The following is a 19,535-nucleotide window of genomic DNA, read 5'->3' on the forward strand; positions in this document are numbered from 1 at the left end:
TGGGAGCCATTCATACAGTTCCCTGTACATTTCTTAAAGTGTTTGTGGGAAGCAAACTCACAGTCAACAGTTATGCCTCTCCCTGATGGAGAAACAAATGGTTTGTTTTTTGTTTGAGTCTCTGAGCAATTAAACAGATGATAAGTAATATAACTGCATTGTGCTAGTTTAAGTAGAGGTACCATTGACTTTTAATAATTTTAAGCAGGGCATTTGGATTTCAAACCAGTGATAGAATTTCATTACTTGGAATATTAGGTTTATATTTAATTAACAAATAAACTGGTATAATGGTACATAAATATAAATATTGTACTACTATATGTAATAAGGCATTTGGAACAGAGTGGCTTGCCCCTGAACCAGGGGTAAAATAACCCTGATTACAGGATGAGTCCCACCTGAGAGGAATCAGGTGACTCCATTACAAAAGAAACAAAATGGCACAGTGAAGGGGGAAGCCCAGGAAACTGCAGCTATGTCTGTAGATGCTGAAAGGAGCAAGGAGGCTCCTGCAGGACTGTAAGTCATCAGGGGGAAGACTCAAGAAGCAGGAGAGAGAGAGACTGCAAAGGCCCTGCTGGAAAGGCCTGTGGAGAAGAACAAACTCTAGGCAGAAGATGATGGGAAGGAAAAGTCCCTCAGGGAGGTGAGGCTGTGCACAGGGAAACTGGGATGATGACTGTGAGTTTGTGTTCTATTTTTGGAAGACCTTGTGTTATTTTGGACTATTGGGAGAAAGATACTGACCTGGGGTTGGGGGCCTAGAATGAGTTATTAAAGGGTCCTGATGAGGGGGAAAACAGAGGCAGGATGCTGCACAGTGACTGCCGGCCAAAAGAGGGCATTTGGGAGGTATCTGCTTGTGCTAATATTTTATGCTACACTAGATAATGGTGCAGGGACTTTATGAAATACAGAGAAGAACATTTGAGGTAGAATGAACAACACTGCAGTAAAATGATTGTTTTCTGGGTAGCAGATATTCTATAACCAAAGAAAGGAGTGGAAATGGGTAGTATATAGAATTAATTTGGTTGTATCATCTCTGGATCAATATACTTTTTTCCAGTGAAAATTAATGAGATTTAGATCAGTAGTTACAACATGTAGCAATTCGTTGTTAATGTTTAGCTCATGGGGGGAAACAAAAACAAGCTCTTTCATAATGACAAAAGCTAATGAAGATTTTACTTTCAACTTATATATTTAGGTTTGGATTTTAAAAGAGCCTAGGTGAGTTAAGTGCTTGAATGCCAGTGGGAATTGGATACATCACTTACTTGGCTTTCCTTGACAATCCCAGCCTAAAAAGCTGTCTGTTTTGTTTTAGCTTCATTGACAGACAACTGTAGACCAGTCTGAGAACATGATAGCAGTCCACAAATATCTGAAAGAGATGAACACTATGAAGTGAGAGGGTGGTTTTCTGGGACTCTTAGAAGTAATAGGGTAACATAACAAAAGGGAAAACTTAGGTTAAATATAAGGGAAATGTTCTTTGACAGTGAGAGGTTTTGAGCTGTAGGAAAGTCTCCAAAGGGAACTGGTAAAATCTCACTGCTTAATACTCTTGAAACTAGGCTGCAGAACTGGAGAAAACAACAGGAAGCTGTACTATAGAGAACAATTTCCCATATGTAAGGGAATTGACTGAATAATAAGGTTCTTTCTCCCCATTTCCAACCTTTACAATTGTTTTTAGTTTTAAATTGTGTTTGTCAGTATTTGTGTATAAGATTTCTGCAGACCTGCTATAGTTCCCATTACTGGTTTTATTAGCTAAGCTTTGGAAATCGGTGTCTAGCCCAGCAAAAATCTACATGTTGTTAAGTATAGCAGTAGAATAAGTATCTCAAATATTTTCTAGTATGCAGTGTCTGTATAGTAAATGGTAGCTCTGTCCTTGGGGAGAAAAATGCTCTAATAAAAGTATAGTCAAATCTATACTCCCATAGATTTTACTATTAAGCTAAGGTATCATAATGCTTTTGATAATAAAATTCTGGCATAGTAATTGAAGAAATATATTTATTTTAAAAAAGTATAGTTAAAAGGGACTAGATTTTGCAAAATGGAAAAATGTGTGCCTTAGAATAAGGTTCAATATTACTTAATTTATATTACACTAGCTTGTGGCAAGGGTGAGGGGTGTTTCTGGTGACTGGAATTCCATAAGTAGCACAAATAGCGTGACTATTATCCGTCTTTTACCAGTTTTATATTGGTGTGACTCCACTAACATTTGATTTACATAGTAATCAGAATCAATTATGTTTAGGTGCAGATTTATTTACAAGTACAGACAGTAAGATTTGTTTTTATAATTAAATATAAACTATATACAAAACAGCTACTTACAAACAGCCTGAGGTCAAACTATAATTACAAAATAGTCAAATTATAGACCAACCAAAAGTGACTTTCCAGTAGCAAATCTCTATCAACTACAGCAACTTTATGCTGCAGAGTTAGAGTCCTTACCTCCACCTGCAAGGAAAAGATTAAATAGCTAAGGAGGCGGGAATAGACTTTTGTTTAACAAGATGTACCTAAACTATACTTTCACTCACTATTGAGACCCTTTCAAAAACAGCAGGTGGGGGAAAAAAGATGAGAGCTTTTTGAATCTACTATGTTATACTTCTAGTAGTTATTCATTTACTCTCCTCCCCAATAGTGATGGAAGCTTACAAACTTAGCTGAGCAATGTTTTCATGAAGGTGGCTTATGCGAGTGCTCAGTTACACTGCTGATGCTCATTGCAGTAGAATTCCCAGGCTACAGAAGACAACACATTACTTTTGTTTGTGGAATCCTGACCAAATCCCTTTTGCCATCTTCTGACTGGTGGAACACACGTGTAAACAGAAGTATGTTGAGCTTACACAGTGTAGACTATACTGAATTGATGGTTCTACTAGGCACCCAGTATCCTAGTAGTGTCCTAGCACTGGAGTCTGGTTAATGTCAAATGGCATGTGTCCAGATTTCCAGCCTATTGCAATGCACAGGAACCAATTAATGAAGTAATTTTTTTTAGGGAGAAATTTCTCTCCCACACAACCACCATTACTGCTATCATGTGTCCAAAGGCCTGATAGGCCATGGATCTAGAGTAGTTTCCCTGCGTGGAGGAGGTGCCTGTATGTGAGGAACCTGTCCAGCAGAATGGGCACATCCACTGTGCACCACAGAGATGAGCATGGAGGAGTAATTTGAGGGAGGGTCATGATAAGAAGATCAACAGCTATGTCAGTCCACCAGCTAAACCCTGCCAGATAGGTTAGTATATCCAATGAAATGCAGAGTGATTCTGCCTATGCTTCATGATCTGGAAAGGCTCATTTCATCCCTCAGGAAGCTTCAAGTCTACACCAAACCTGTTTAATCAGAGAAGCATTTAGTGTTGATGCTAATAAATCACATAGGGTATAATAAAGTTGTGGCATTTACAAATCTGTTTTCCAAGTAATGATTCCTTAAATGTAAGAAATCTACCTCCCTGTTTGTTATGGAACAAGATGCTGAGACAATTCAAGATGGAAGCTCTTACAGAATGTGAGAGTTGCTTGACTTTCTTGTAGAGACTTTGCGTCATTTTCTCCACTGATGAAAATCAGCATAACTTCATTGAAATCAATGGATCAATCCCTTTGTATTTGTTTCTTTGTGTATCCTTAATGTATAATAGATCTAGGCTGAAAGTCCAGGTTTTGCTGTTTGTTTGTTTTGTACACAAACTCACTCCCCATCAAATACCACAAAAAAGATAAGTCTGAGTCAAGTAACTTAGTATTCAAGCTGATGTGCAATATTCTTGCCTCAGAAATTACTCAGATTTTTTTTAATGTTTGGGTGCAGGGTACATTTAAAGTCTTTTGTCTGAGGAGACAAACTTTTGGATATGTGGCAGAAAGGTTTAAGTTCATGGAATATGCCAGATTCTTCCAGTTAATGAGACACACTCAATTTTTCCTCCCCACCACCTTTGAAAATGATATTTGACATTTCTTCAGCAACTTGAAAAGGGTCAAGAGTGCATTCTTTTCAGATGGCAACTCCAGCTTGACAATTTTCAGTTAGTTTTAGGTTATTTTCAGTTCTGGTGTTAAGGCTGTCACATTTTAGACATGGCCAATATTTTCCACATAATGAGATGTGGCCAGCATTTTTCAGTTAGTAAAAAAAACCAAAACAGTTTGACTGTCTTAACAAGCTGTGGCTGGAGGTTGATTTTTTTTTTAATATAAGATGTGATTGACTTTCCCAGTCACGTAAGTGAGGTCAATTTTTTGCACATTGAGATGAGGGAGACCTTGTTTAGAAGGATGTCATGGCATTTGGTGTTCAGAGAAACCCCAAGTCAGCTGTGTAATTGTTTCCAAGCACTAAGAACATAGGAACGGCTATACTGGATCAGACCAAAGGTCCACCTAGCCCAGTATCCTGTCTTCCGACAGTGGCCAATGCCAGGTGCCCTAGAGGGAATGAACAGACCAGGTAATCATCAAGTGATCCATTCCTAGCACAGAGGTTCCCAAACAGCCTCCTGCGAGTGCTTATTGGTCTCAACCAACTGCAGGGTCCCATTGTGCTAGGCACTGCGCACGTGCATAGTAATGAACAGTCCCTGTTTAAGGAGTGTATAATCTAAATAATAAGACAAGACAGACAACAAAGGGTGGGGATATATAATTCCTATTTTACAGATGCAGATGGAGAGCACAGAGTTTGTCACTGGTCTAAGGTCACACAGGAAATCTGTGGGAAATATGGGAAGTCATCCAGATGTCCTTAGTCCACTCATATGAGTTAATTAAAACAATATCCTTCTTCCCAAATACTAACATTATTATATATTTGTATTACACCAGTACCAAGAGACCCCAATTGAATCATCAGTACTTTCCATAAAATTAGCCTGGACACCGTCTTCTCTTTGTAATACTTTAGGATATGATCTTTTGTTGACAGTGAGGAGCTGGATGTGGGTGGGACTATAGAAGAAAAACATATAGTTGTCAAGATGAGAAGAAATGAAGGGTGTGTATGAAGTGGAATAAGGGCAGTCAAAATTTTAAGGTTGGAACATGAGAATACATAGATCTAATTGAGACAAGAAATAAAGTTGCTTAATCTATATAGCAAGAGCAGATGGTCTTAGTACCCACTGACACCTACAAATAGTCATATTCTATGAATTTCACTGAAGTTTCAGAAATGTTCAAATATGCTAGCATTGTGGTCATTATGTAATAAAAGAGTGCAGAACTTCTGTATTAAAACCTAGCAAAATTTGTGTTTTTTTTCTAGAAACCTGACGTTTACCCTTTGATCACTTCAAAGATGCACCAAATTATATGAAATTTTCATTGTATATGAACTGAGTTTCAAACACTACCCTCCTTTATGGTTGCTGAGGATGAATATCTGATTTGGACTGGAAATTGTAAACATGGTGAATTTCACATGCTTTCAACTCTTACATCAAAATTTGGCACTTTGAACTGAGCTTTACTCTGTCAGTTTTCAGATTTGAGACTGAAACTCAAGAAATGCATTTCTGTTTAAACCAAAGGCAAAAAGGAAAGCACACTGGACCCCCTTTGAGCCTAAAGAGATAACCTTTACACTGCACAGCTCTGTAGAAATTCTTGACGGGGTGTGGAATGGAGCATTTTATTCTCATCCCATCTCAACATTTAAGAGCAGAATTCTGTTAAGGCATTCTGTTATTTAGAAGGAATACAGATTCTCCTGGGGGCTGGCTTTATGGGGAAGGTAAGGATACAGATTTTAAGATTGCAGCTGTACTGTAATACAGTAAACAGGGGGGAAAATCCTTATCATATTTCCTCCTGCTGAAAATAAATTATGAAACATACTTCATTCGGATGAGCAGAGAGAGTCATCGTAAAAAAAGCATTCTGATTGAGCTCCTAACCAATATATTGACACTGAATACTGCTGGAGAAGCTATTATGTTTAACGTCTGAAAGCTCAGAATTCTGCATAAGCCTTCGGTGCTGAGCAGAATGTGCTGAGCAAGTAACTTTCCTACTGATGATTTCAGCAATATGAGTGATTGCAGAAGTAGCTTGAACTAATAAAAGCTTTCCTTTAAAAAGTAGGTTGTACATTTTTTATCATGGAAGTTGCTGTTGTGGAGTATGAAGCTATTATAAAAGGATACGTACAATAAAATTATATACACAGAGAGAACCAAAAAATTGGCCTGCTGATTCATATAGCAAATTGTCAAAGAAGCCGACTACCTCTAATTGCAAAGTAATTTAGATTCCCTGTGTATTCTGGAGTGGTTTCCATTAGTCTGAGTGTTAACAAGCATCCAAAATGTAGAACAATTTCCCACAGATCTGCAAGCTTGTTTTTTTAAACACCTCATGAAATACTAGTACATATTTTAATAGGTGTGATCAGTGGTAAAGTGTGGGTAAACTGAGCCATGTGCTTCCTTCCTAAGGGAAAAAGTTCTAAGAAAAACTGCACCATACTTTTGTCTCACTCCTTAGGAGAGAATGTCAGGTGCATTCTTTAAGGAAAGTAGGAGGTTGGGGCCATTCCCATTGAGTGACTTCTCATCTTGCATGAATGGAGAATAGGTCACCTGCAGTTTCTGGAAGCAGGAAAGAGTAGGCAATAGAGAAACTTCTTCTCATTACACCTTATGGGACCTTTTGCTCCCATACTTTGCTTCTCTCAGCAAGACGGAACAGAGTTTCCAGTTAACAAACTGTTATGGTACTGTGACTCTTACTTAGCAGCTCAACTCTATTTTAAAAGAATCAAATGTTTGGCCTCCATTCAAGCATGGTTTTACCAGCTCAAACAATTTAATGTTGGTGGAAACAGGTGCACATAAGTGTTAACTGCTTGTTCAAGTGCATGGATTTATGCTGAAGAAATTATTTTCCTAAATTGGGTTTTCATGGTAAGAGTTTGAAAGATGTCTGATTCTGAAGCTTTTGTTGAGTACATCTGGCTATTTAGCCATCTATTTGGACTTCTAACAGCAGTACATAACACCTGAAATGATAAATTAACAGAAGCCTTCTAAGCTGCTTCTTTGCTTCAAGCCTCATTTAGCTCAACCTAGTCACTGTAAAACAAACAATGCATAATTAAAAGGCATCCTCATCCTTACAAAACATATCAAGGTTTCCTTTTAGGAATACATGAAGCAGCCACAATGTGTTTTAGTGGTGGAAGGTGATGATGCAAACTAAAAAACATGAACATGGCTTGAGCAGATAAGACTGGTTGCCTTTTCACTTGTCATCAAAAGAACTGCAGTCCCATTCATTATATAAAATGGTCAAAAGTTTTGTACAGCAGGTAAAGTGTAGTAAAATGGCAGATGACTAAAGCAGTTGGTGCATCTATAAAAACATATTAAAGGAAGATTTTCCTTGGATGTTGTCTATTCAATTTCAAAAACTTTTAGTGATCTCAAGGTTCATCCCCCGACTGCAAATGTACTATGTACTCACCATCACTAAATGGTCATCAAGCACTGTAGTAAATGTTCCTGTTTGCAAATCTGCTTTTCCAAACTAACATGGGCAAAGCTTAGCTGAGTTTCAGGTGAACCTGGGCAAAGTTTTACATTAAATTCTCTTCCTCGCCTTATGGTTTTCTGTCATGGTTATGTGAAATTTGACAGTTTAAGATACTTTCTGTGCAAAATGAGGTGGATTTCAATAATTGTGGATGAGTTTTGATGAGGGTTGTTGGTTTGTTTTTTATTTGAAACCAGTGGGAGTTTTTGATTTTCAAGAACTTTGAAAATCTGATTATTTTGGTGCCTAATTCGGGATTTAGATTTTTGAGATTAGCCAACTTCATTTGAAAACATTGTTCTTTATCTCTTTCCATCTCAGTTACACACCTTTAAAACTTTAGTGAGATCAAACTAAGTAATACCAGTAATCACTGGGGCACTGTGAAGCTTAGTGTTAAGTGGCTGGAGATCCTTTGGTAAATGCGTGGTGATCCATAATAATCTATAATAATATTGCTATTTTTCTTATTGTCTTAATCACCAGTAATTGAACATTTTTCAAACTTCACTGAAAGTATTTCAAAGTAACATACATAGAAAGTGCACTGCAAGATTTAAAAGTACAAGACATACCTAAGGATAATCAACCTTGTTGTTTGTTTTCTGTATGTTCTGCCAATTTTAGAGTGAACAGCTTCAATTTATTTTCTGTAACCTCTTTTTGAGTTGCAGTGACCTGATTAAAGTCTATTGCCTTTGCTTGCTGATAAGAGGTTTGACCTAAGAGAGCATGGCCTCTACCAAAAGGGTGCAGAGGAATATATTGGTCTAAAGTACACAGTACTGATGTTTTTGAGTGATAAATATACAGTGTGGTTATCTAAAATTAAGTCATGGACACAGCTTTCTGGGCAGATAAGTATTTTAAGTATCTCAGAAGTGATAGATAGGAGGACTGGTTGACCACATGCAGTTTCAAACCTTTCATTTTAAACAAGCTGCTCTTTATTCTGCTTTATATAACCCTATCCAACAGCCGAAGTTTGCAAATCTGAATGGTGCATGTTCACTGAGGTTTCACCAAAAATTTTGGGTCAGATCCTCAGCTACTGCAATTAGCATAGCTCCACTGCCTTCACTTGGTTTCACCTTTTTTCTCAGTACCTCTCCTCACACTCCCTTCACCCCATGCTTTGAGTCTTGAATTCAGACAACTGCAAACACTGAAAGCAAAGTACATTCAAAAACATTGAAATGATGTGACACTGCCAAATGTAAGTCAATGGGAGCAGCGGGTACTTGGCATCTCTAAAAATCAGGCCACTTCAAGCCATATTTAAGCACTTCATTGTTCCTGGTCCTTAAGCTAATATATATCTGAGAGAGAAAGAAGGAAAATACAATCACTCTCCAGCCATGCCCTGGTGTGGTGCAACTCTGTACACCTTCAATGCAGAACTGAGCTTCATAGGCATAATCTAACTTTGGGCAGGGGCGGCTCTAGACATTTCGCCACCCCAAGCACCAAAGCCGCGGGACCAGCGGACCGTCTGCAGGCATGCTGCCAAACGCAGCCTGCCTACCGCCCTCCCGGAGAGCGGCAGAGCGCCCCCCATGGCATGCCGCCCCAAGCATGTGCTTGGCATGCTGGGGCCTGGAGCCGCCCCTGACTTTGGGGAATTAAGTACCTAATTTTAGGCATCTATGTTTGAAAGCGTTGAGCCAGTATCGTATACACAGCAAAACAAAGGTCTTCTCATTCCTAGTCCTGTGTTTCTCCAAAATAAAAAGTGCCATAGACACAGCAGAACTGGTCTAGCTTTGTGTGTGAGGAATCTGCACTCTGTATGATGTGAGACACAGTTCTGCACGGGCATCTTAGACCCAGGCATGTAGAGAAAGAGGAGGCAGTGAATCCAGAACCATCACAAATCCACCAGTCATTCTTAATGCAGAGGATAAAACGCAGTAGGAGCAGAAATAACTGCAACCTAAAGCCTGCAATGAAGATCCCTGGGTTGTTCCACAACTGCATTATGGCCTGAGAGGGGAGGCTTTTTTGCATTATACTCTTTATGCTATTTTAAAACAGGCTAAAGATAGTCACCATCTGCCTCTCTGTGTGGATGGGCACAGCAAATATATCTGTAGCTTGGCACATACTGTAATTGACATGGCTACCTTATGTTTGGTTCATAGCACTTTTATTTGCCTCCTGTTGAAAACATCAAAATTAACAACAATGGACTCAAACATTCTCCTTTAAACAGGAGCACTGTTTGTTTGTTTGTTTTTTTATTTTTTTCTCCCAGAATTTTTCATCCCTAAATAGGACTGTTCAGCATGAGAGCTATCTGCATTTGTTTCAAGAATTTTAATCATAAACCCGAGCTCCACCAATCTAACCTCAGTAGTCCTTAAGGGAGAGGGAGATTTAAAAAAAAAAAACTATCTGAACCTGGAAATTCCTATTTTTTAGCAGAGCTTTGAGATTGACAATCAACACCAAGAACATATTTCTAAAAGCAAACTCTGCCCATTTTTGCCCTGTTTTACTGCTTAGAAAGTTTTCATGCAAGAAGCATTTCTCAGCAGGAATAAACTCTGAAGTGTTTCAGGAAAATAAAAGGTTGTAATTAAAATGGGTATTTCTAAGCCTGCTGGGAGAGGATAGTCAGCTTGCTGAAAGGAAGAAGTAAAAAGAAACATGTCCTATTATTAGAGATACTGGCAGCTGTTAGTGATTTTCAACAGTATCAAAAGGGACTGAAAAACACTCTTCATCAGCTTAAATAACTATTGAAAAGTGTTGTGATTAAGAAAGGCATTGGATTAGGACTCAACAGATTTGTGTTCCATTTTCAACTTTGCCACAAACTTCCTTTGTGAGCTTGAATAGGTTTTATAATCTTTCTGTGCCTCAGTTCCACATCTGTAAAATAGGGATAATAATAACACTGGCCTACAATTTTTGACAAGTCATCTGCTTCAGAGATAAAATGTGCTATTTATTATGTATTTTGATGTGCTGAATTCAAATATGACAATTAAAACTACTGATTGGCTACTGTTACTAAGTCATGTAAGTTTTTACTTTTTATGTCTATGTATATTGTGTAGATAGTAGAGTTTTAATCATAAATTGTAAACCTAGGTCTTTTCATGTGTTTATGGTTGCTTTACATGATGATATTTCACCTGTCCTGTTTATGTAACACTTTAAAAATCAGCAAAAGGGTTATATAACTAAAATTTATTATGAAACAAAAGGCAAAAAACTATTATGTACATAGTTTAGTCCTATTCAGTGTCTACTTGGCGCTTCTTGGCTTGTCTCTTGTATTAATTAAATGGAGCTTCTCTTGTCACTGTCCAGCAATAGTCTGCAAGCGTTGATGGGATCCATTTGCCCTGATAGAGTTTCTCCATTGTTGCAATGTCATGGTGAAATCGCGCGCCGTGATCGTCGCTCACTGCTCCGCAGTTCGGTGGAAAAAAATCTAGATGAGAGTGCAAAAAATGTATCTTTAGTGACATGTTGCAACCAAGGCTTTTGTATGCCTTGAGGAGGTTTTCCACCAACAACCTTTAGTTGTCTGCCTCGTTTCCAAGAAAATTTATTGCCACTAACTGGAAGGCTTTCCATGCCATCTTTTCCTTGCCACGCAGTGCATGGTCAAATGCATCATCTCGAAGAAGTTCACGAATCTGAGGACCAACAAAGACACCTTCCTTTATCTTAGCTTCACTTAACCTTGGAAATTTTCCATGGAGGTACTTGAAAGCTGCTTGTGTTTTGTCAATGGCCTTGACAAAGTTCTTCATCAGACCCAGCTTGATGTGATTCAACAAGTGGTGGATGCTGAACACTTTTCCTCCCAGGCTCCAATGACTGTCGGAGTGGCCAGTCTTTCTTGATGTAGTGGCAATCTCTTGCACGACTATCCCATTCGCAGAGAAAACAGTAGTACTTTGTGTATCCAGTCTGCAGACCAAGCATGAGAGCAACAACCTTCAAATCGCCACAAAGCTGCCACTGATGTTGGTCATAGTTTATGCACCTCAAAAGTTGTTTCATGTTGTCATAGGTTTCCTTCAGATGGACTGCATGACCAACTGGAATTGATGGCAAAACATTGCCATTATGCAGTAAAACAGCTTTAAGAGTCGTCTTCGATGAATCAATGAACAGTCTCCACTCATCTGGATCGTGAACGATGTTGAGGGCTGCCATCACACCATCGATGTTGTTGCAGGTTACAAGATCACCTTCCATGAAGAAGAATGGGACAAGATCCTTTTGACGGTCACGGAACATGGAAACCCTAACATCACCTGCCAGGAGATTCCACTGCTGTAGTCTGGAGCCCAACAGCTCTGCCTTACTCTTGGGTAGTTCCAAATCCCTGACAAGGTCATTCAGTTCACCTTGTGTTATGAGGTGTGGTTCAGAGGAGGAGGATGGGAGAAAATGTGGGTCCTGTGACATTAATGATTCAGGACCAGAAGTTTCATCCTCTTCCTCTTCCTCGTCTGACTCAAGTGAGACTGATTCTGGTGCATAAAGAACCGGCAGTCCTTCTCCGTGGGGTACTGGGCGTACAGCTGATGGAATGTTTAGATAATGCACAGTCCAATTTTTCTTCTTTGACACACCTTTCCCAACTGGAGGCACCATGCAGAAGTAACAATTGCTGGTATGATCTGTTGGCTCTCTCCAAATCATTGGCACTGCAAAAGGCATAGATTTCCTTTTCCTGTTCAACCACTGGTGAAGATTTGTTGCACAAGTGTTGCAGCATATGTGTGGGGCCCACCTCTTGTCCTGATCTCCAATTCCGCAGCCAAAATAAAGGTGATAGGCTTTCTTAACCATAGTGGTTTGTAGCGGGCCGGTGTGGCTCCCCTCCTCCCCGGAGAGGGTTGAGCCCCGGACACAGGAAGGGGCGGTGCTACAGAGTGGTGAGCCCGCCCCTCAGAGGGTCAGACGGCGACCCGGAAGGATAAAAGCCGTCCCTTCCAGCCCAGACAGTGCCCAGCCACCGGGGAGAGCAGACCGGCCTGAGGGAGCTCCTACCGGAGGAACTGCTGGAGCCCCGGGCAGCTGCCTGGACTGGCCGGAGAGCACCCCACCTCGCTACTGGGAAGACCTGCCAGAGCTTCCCCGTGCCACCTACGACGAGGAGCCCGTAGGAACTTCCCTGCTACCGTGTTATTACCCCGAGGAACCCCCGGAGCAGGATTGGCCGGACTTCCCCGGGGAACTACCCGATCTACCCCCCAGCCCAGGTTGTGAGGAGCCCATGCAGTGGGACTTCCCGGGACCAGACTCCGTGGACCAGGTAGGACAAGAGGGGGATATTGGAAGTGGCCCGGGGGCAGCTGACCTCAGTCAGGCTACTGATCAGACAATACCCATGTCAGTGTGTTGCGGTCAGGATCCCCACTGACCGTCAGCGGTAACGACTGCTGCCTAGGGCCCCGGGCTGAGACACAGTGGAGTGGGTGGGCCTGTGTCCCCCCTGCCACCCCACTCACGGGTGGCATTTATCCCCCTCACCAGACTGCTCAGCCTGCTACAAGAGGCCTGAGCCCCTATACTGTTTGCTGCTCAGCCTGCTACAAGAGGCCTGAGCCTTTTCTAGACTGTTTGCAGCCCAGCCCCTGCACCAGAGGGCCTGGGCCTTTCCTAGACTGTTTGCAGCCCAGCCCCTGCACCAGAGGGCCTGGGCCTTTCCTAGACTGTTTGCAGCCCAGCCCCTGCACCAGAGGGCCTGGGCCTTTCCTAGACTGCTGGTACTATTTGCAGCTCAGCCTTGCAGCAAAAGGCCTGAGCCCCAACTGACTCTGTCTTTGTTGCCTAGCCGTAAAGGGACAGGACAGAGCCCCCGTGAGACCAGCGGGCCGGTGTGGCTCCCCTCCTCCCCTCAGAGGGTTGAGCCCCGGACCCACCTGTTACATGGTTATACTGCGCTTTTGTGATGCAAAAGTCACTTCACCACAAACATAGCAGAAGTTATCCACACTGTTCACACAAGTACGAGGCATCTCTGCTCACTTTGGCTAAACAGAAATGTGTCCCTTTGCAAAATCAAACACTGACAAATAAGAGAGCACGACACTATGATTTCTAGAGCTGATATAGGGCAATTTGTTCAGCAGAGTGATGTAAGCTTTATGATTGCATCATCCATGAGCTCTAGGAATAACATGAGGCAATTCATATCATGTATGACGCAATACCAGCTTCAGATTGCATCATTCATTGTTTTGCCTAAAAAGCAAGTACTGTCCAAACCCAGTCATAGATTTATTCATAGATCCAGTCAAAGATGTATTTTAGTCATTTCTGGTTTAAATTGAGATCCCTTCCCTTTATAACTCACTTATCCTCCGCTATTCCCAAGTCAAGGGTCATATATACTGACCCAATAGCATATGTTGAAAACTAGAGCCAATCAACAATTTTAAGCATCATTTTCGTTCTCAGTGACCCAGAATTAGTAAAGTTAGACCACATTTATTTCAGAAGCATTTTGGCTGTAGAGCAGTGATTCCTTTATTTCACCCTTTGTCCTGTCTATTCAGTATGTAAGCCCTCTGCAGGAGGGACTGTCTCTTACTATGTATGTGCTGTGCCTAGCACAATAGTGCCTCATCTTGGTTGTGGGCCTCTTAGCACTCTCGTAATTCTAATAACATAATTTTATACAGTAACAATTGTTTTGACATATTACACACTAAAAATGTCTTCTGGTTCCTGCTTTAATCCATTCAGTGTCATTTTACTGGTATAGGGAGCGGACATGCCAAACCTGCGGGGAAAAAATGCAGAAATTGGGCTTGTTTTTGGCTTGATTGGCTTGTGAGTTGATTGTTGGTTATTTTTTTGGCTTGTAGCTCGTTGCTTGTTTGGCTTGTAGCATTTTTTTTAATCAGCTCCCAGAAAGCAGGGGGAAAGGGGGAGGGGAGGCAAGGGGCAAGCAGGGACAAGGGGGGAGAGTCGGGGTGCACAGCAGGCCCACCACAGTCCCAGACTGCACGCTGGGGGGATCTAGTCACATAGAGTGTTGGGGTTCTTAGGGATTGGCTTTTTTGGCCTTGTTTTGAAATGGAATTAGCTTGATTTTTGGCTTATTGTGAATGTCAGGGTGCTTATTTACCATGTGAAAATTGGCAATTGCGACAGGGAGTTGTTTCTATTTGCAGTCAAAATGAATGCACACTGAATTAACTGGAAAGATTCCCACTGACTTTATTGGGTTTTGGATTCAACCTTTAACCTGTGAGTCTGACTCTCCACTGTCTATTCGTAGTGTCATGTTGGGGACTGAGTGAGTCCCAAGGATCTTGATGTGATCTCTGGGCAGCCACATACCTTATTCAAGCTGCTGTGTATGATGGCTTTTATTCCAGCTAAATGAGGGGACAATTAAATGTCCCTTCATTAGTGATATCAGAAACACTGGAAGCCATTGCCCCAAAATTAGACTGAATACATATGCAGAGGCTGGGATTGATTTGACTGAATACAAATGTAGAGGCTGGGATTGATTTGGTTGCTTTGATATGTGTGTGTCAGTTGGAACAAGAAGAGCTAGGAAACAGGGGAGAGAAACAAAAAAGTCAAAGACATAAAGAAGAACGTGTAGTTTGGCCCGAAGTGAATTCTGAGAGAGAAATTTTAGGGCAGGGTGCTGGCTGGAAAGAGATTTTGAATTATGAACAAGGCAACAGCTGCCTGTTTGAGCTCTACTGTGTCCAGGGAAACAGAACTTCCTGTATATTCCTTATTAACAAATACAGTTGCATCAAAGGAATATCTGGCTCTATCATCAGTTTATCCTACTAATGCAAACAACCCACAAGGCCCCAAATACCAGCTTGCTTCTTGGGCTAAAGGGGTAACCATAGTTAAACGTGAACAAAATGAATGTAAAATACTATTAGTAGTGTAAATGAGTGAAGAGTTCTGATTGGTAGCATTTTACACCATTCCTCTCAAATGATCCTCATGTGAAGGGACATCACTCTTTTTTGTCTTAAAGTTATTTAGTTTCCTCACACATTTAGTGTCCTGTCACTTTTATTGCTGAAATGAAGAAACCTGAGATAGCGATTATAGAAGGGCTATTCACACCAAATAAAGTGAATCAGACCACACTTGGTGTCCTGAATGAATAATTTTTTGTGTCCTTCATTTTGGTTCTTTGTCACACGTGTCCTTGGCAGACTCAGAGAGATGTTTTATCTCTATATTGCACAGAGGTAAAAATGTCAATACAAGCTGCAAGCCAGTGCAAAATCAGGGTGTACTAGGTTCCACTTTGTCCAGAAAAGTTCAGGATCTTCCTTAGCTGCAGTGCTATAATAAAATGTTAACTAAACCTCCGCTCACTAGAGAGTTATTCATCTTTTCATTATTAATTGTGCTTTTCATTTCTACAGCTTCTGCCACCTGGGTTCTAAAGAGTATATGAGACATCACTTTTCCACAACAAGGTGCCCACCAAGATTAATGACATTAATCACTAGCTGTAACAGCTAATTCGTGGAAAGTAAGTACTTCTTGCCGTTTGAATTTTCATGCTACTGGGCTGTATACAACGAATGGAGTTCTGCCGGAAATGTCTTGACTTCATTGGAATTAAATTAGTAGTAATCTGAAATTTGCTTATCTACTAGACTGGAAGTTATTAAGCCAAATGAATAGGACCTTCTGAAGGTCAGGGGCTTATCATTGTTAGAAAGCTTTATTTAAAAAAAAAATTAAAATAGCAAATAAGAACTGGCCTTTTGATCTTTAAAATCATTTATCAGTTGGGGGAAAAGGGGTTTAGAAATGAGTGGAAAAATCCCTCACTATTTCTTTATCGAGAAAATATATATATCCTTAAAGGGACATTGTTCACATCAAGTAGACAGCCACAACTTAGATTTTTAACTAAGGAGGTGTTGATAAATTATATAGTCAATTGGTTGACCACACTTTAGTTCATTATTTTGTTTTGAAACATACTCAAGAGACCAAATAACCTGTGTCAGTCAGGTTTATTAATATGATACAGGAGAAAAGGTTCTTTACAACAGCAGTCTCTGAAGAACAGTCCCTTGTAGTGATGTCACATTCACCTTACATAGAAGGTGTGCTCTCCAAGTTGCATACTTCAGTTGGTGGTATTTATATGATTTTACAAGTTATACATTTCTTTACACATGACTAAAATTCAACCCATTAGTTTGTTCCAGTTCCCTAACCTGTTGTTCTGTTCCTTCCTTATATTTGTTTGGGACACCTGGAGCATTCCAGGTACTGATCCCTGCCTTGTACTATGACAGAGTGTGAATGACCTTGATTTTAACAAGTTTCCTATACGTTTGTGCCAAATGCTTATTTCATCAAATGTGAGAAGTTATGGTAGAGGTCGGCAACCTTTCAGAAGTGCTGTGCCGAGTCTTCATTTATTCACTTTAATTTAAGGTTTCGTGTGTCGGTAATACATTTTAATGTTTTTTAGAAGGTCTCGCTCTATAGTTCTATACATCATATAACTAAACTATTGCTGTATTCTAAAATAAACAAGGTTTTCAAAATGTTTAAGAAGCTTCATTTAAAATTAAATTAAAATGTTGATCTTACACTGACAGCCTGCTCAGCCCACTCCTGGTCTAGGGTTCTGTTCACCTAGGCCGGCAGCGGGCTGGGTGGGCCTGCGGCCAGGACCCCAGCTGGCAAGGGTCCAGCAGCCAGAACCCCAGACCAGCAGTGGGCTAAGCTGCTCAGCCCACTGCCGTTCAGGGGTTCCATCCGCCGGCTCCTGCCAGCCAGGATCTTGGCTGCCGGACCCGCTCAGCCCGCTGCCGGTCTGGGGTCCTGGCCTTGCCCTCATACAGTGGGTACCTACCTTATCCCTGTTTCTGGCCCATTCTCTTCGTCTCTCTGCACTGAGCTGAGGGTGGGAGGGCACTGAGCACAGGGCTGGGGGTGAAGGGTCTGGCCAGGAGCTAGAATGAGGGAGGGGGCTCAGGGTTGGGGCAGGTGCTTTGGGTGTGGGGCACTTACTTGGGCAGCTCCCATTTGGTGTGAGGGGTGCAGGTGGGAATGTATGGGGGCGTGCATGAGCTCCCGTTTTGTGCTCAGGGTGGGGGTGGGGATGTGAGGGGTGCAAGAGTCAGGATGTGGGGGGCAGGGGGCGGGAGGAGCAGGGGGCAGAGAAGAGCAGGCCGGGCCGGGCAGGTTTTTTAATGGCACGCTGCTGCCTGTCAGGACTCCAGCAGCTAGCAGCGTGCCATTACAAATTGACTTGCATGCCATCTTTGGCACGCATACCATACGTTGCCGACCCCTGAGTTATGGGATACTATCCATAATCCTGTTCACTTATGCTATAGGCCAGTTCAGGCTATATCCCTATACAGTATATGTTTATATGCTAGTCAGCATATATTAGTCACAGGTATTTTAAATATTGTCCATTAGCTAAATCATTCTATGTAAATATTTAAGTTCAACCAGTAAATAGTTTTCCCTTTTTGTTAAGTATTTGTCAATGGTAGTGGCATCTCTAACTCAGTTTTCAGTGGAGTCACTGAAACCCACCTTGGCTGAACATGCATTCATGTCCTGCACCTCTGCTGTTGGGCTGTTTAGCTGTGTACTGCTTTGGCGTTCAGTACTTAAATGCACTCTACGGTACAGACTGCAGCACCACAGCATCTGCCCCTGCATAGATCTCTATGTCTAGAAGATCTGTTCTGTGAAATGAACTGCTGTTGATGGCAGATAAAACTAGGATGAAGATCAGTGAATAGAACAGTAATTATAATTCCTCACTTTCAGTGAAATAGTGTGGCCTGTGGCATAGAGCACAGGACTGAGACTGAGGGGATTTGAGTTCTGTTATGAGCCTGCCTAGTGGCTGATCTTGGGCAAGTCACTTCACTTCTCCATGTCTGATTCCCCATCAGTAAAAAGAGAATAATAATACTGACCTCCTTTGTAAAGTGTCTGGAGATGAAAAGCACTACATAAGAGCTTATTACTGTGAGCACGACAGTGCTCTAATGATAGAACTGCTACTTCTTTAAGGTGTTTGTGACCCAAACATGCTTTCAAGTGCTCAGTAAGACAGCAGGCAGATGGGACAGAAGGAGGTAGCAGTCCCCTGACATAACTATGATGTTACTTTAGTCATATCAGATGTCACTTTGCCAGAGGCACAGATGAAGCTGTTGCTGTTTCACATTTCAAGTTTAGTGATTCTAGCTGCTTCCTTATATACCTTTTCTTGCTGTTTTCTTTATTTTATTCTTATTTCAGTCTCCAATAAATCTATTCCTAAGGGGTTAAACTTTGGCTCTACTACCTCATTCACAATTGCACACAATTTTTGGATAACCTATTGTTTCTACTTCGAGTGCCGGTCCCTATAAGTATTCACTGTGAATGTATTCATGCTCCGTGAATCTGGGACCAGAAATTCTTCAACAGCAGTGTCTGCTGGTCTACATCTGCATGCTGTGTACCTCCTCATACTTCTACCCAAAGGCATAAACAGTAGTGTAGACCGACTGCCCCCAGTTGCTTTTCTGACACTTGCAGTCTGGAACAAAAGCTCCTGTATCCCTTTCTTCTCTCTGGTTTTCATCTAGGAGCTGTAAATTGTAAAAAGTATTCTTAGTTAGTTTAGAGCATGTTAGTTGGAGATTGGGGGGGCTTCCCCTGCTAGTTGCCCCCTTTTCTTTAGGGTGTTGTATCTAGGGTGCCAGGTTTTAAACATCACCTGTCATGCCCCAGGGTTTTCCCAGTGAGTGAACCTCAAGAAATTTGTCTGTACTGCCTTGGAGAAATGCACATCCCCTCAAAGTATGGTATCTGCTGCACCTTCCCTTCATGCACCACAAAAGCTCATGATTTCAGGCTCCACAGGCACCTTATGGAGCTTTCTGCCTTGGACCCTCCCTCTCATCCAAAACCATCAGGCAGTTTGCTGTAAGTTTCTGGTACCAG

General features: G+C 41.4%; 1 long non-coding RNA gene across 1 annotated transcript in view; it reads left to right on the forward strand.

The window, feature by feature from the left end:
• Positions 1-486: 486 nt before the first annotated feature.
• LOC120371042 overlaps positions 487-19,535 on the forward strand; it is a 70,843-nt gene continuing 51,794 nt past the window's right edge. Inside the window, exons 1-2 of the long non-coding RNA XR_005584115.1 lie at positions 487-649; positions 15,974-16,083. This is a non-coding gene — a long non-coding RNA (uncharacterized LOC120371042). The remainder of the gene's footprint in view (positions 650-15,973; positions 16,084-19,535) is intronic.

The sequence above is a fragment of the Mauremys reevesii genome, linkage group 8 (assembly GCF_016161935.1).
Source record: "Mauremys reevesii isolate NIE-2019 linkage group 8, ASM1616193v1, whole genome shotgun sequence".
Lineage (NCBI taxonomy): Eukaryota > Metazoa > Chordata > Testudines > Geoemydidae > Mauremys > Mauremys reevesii.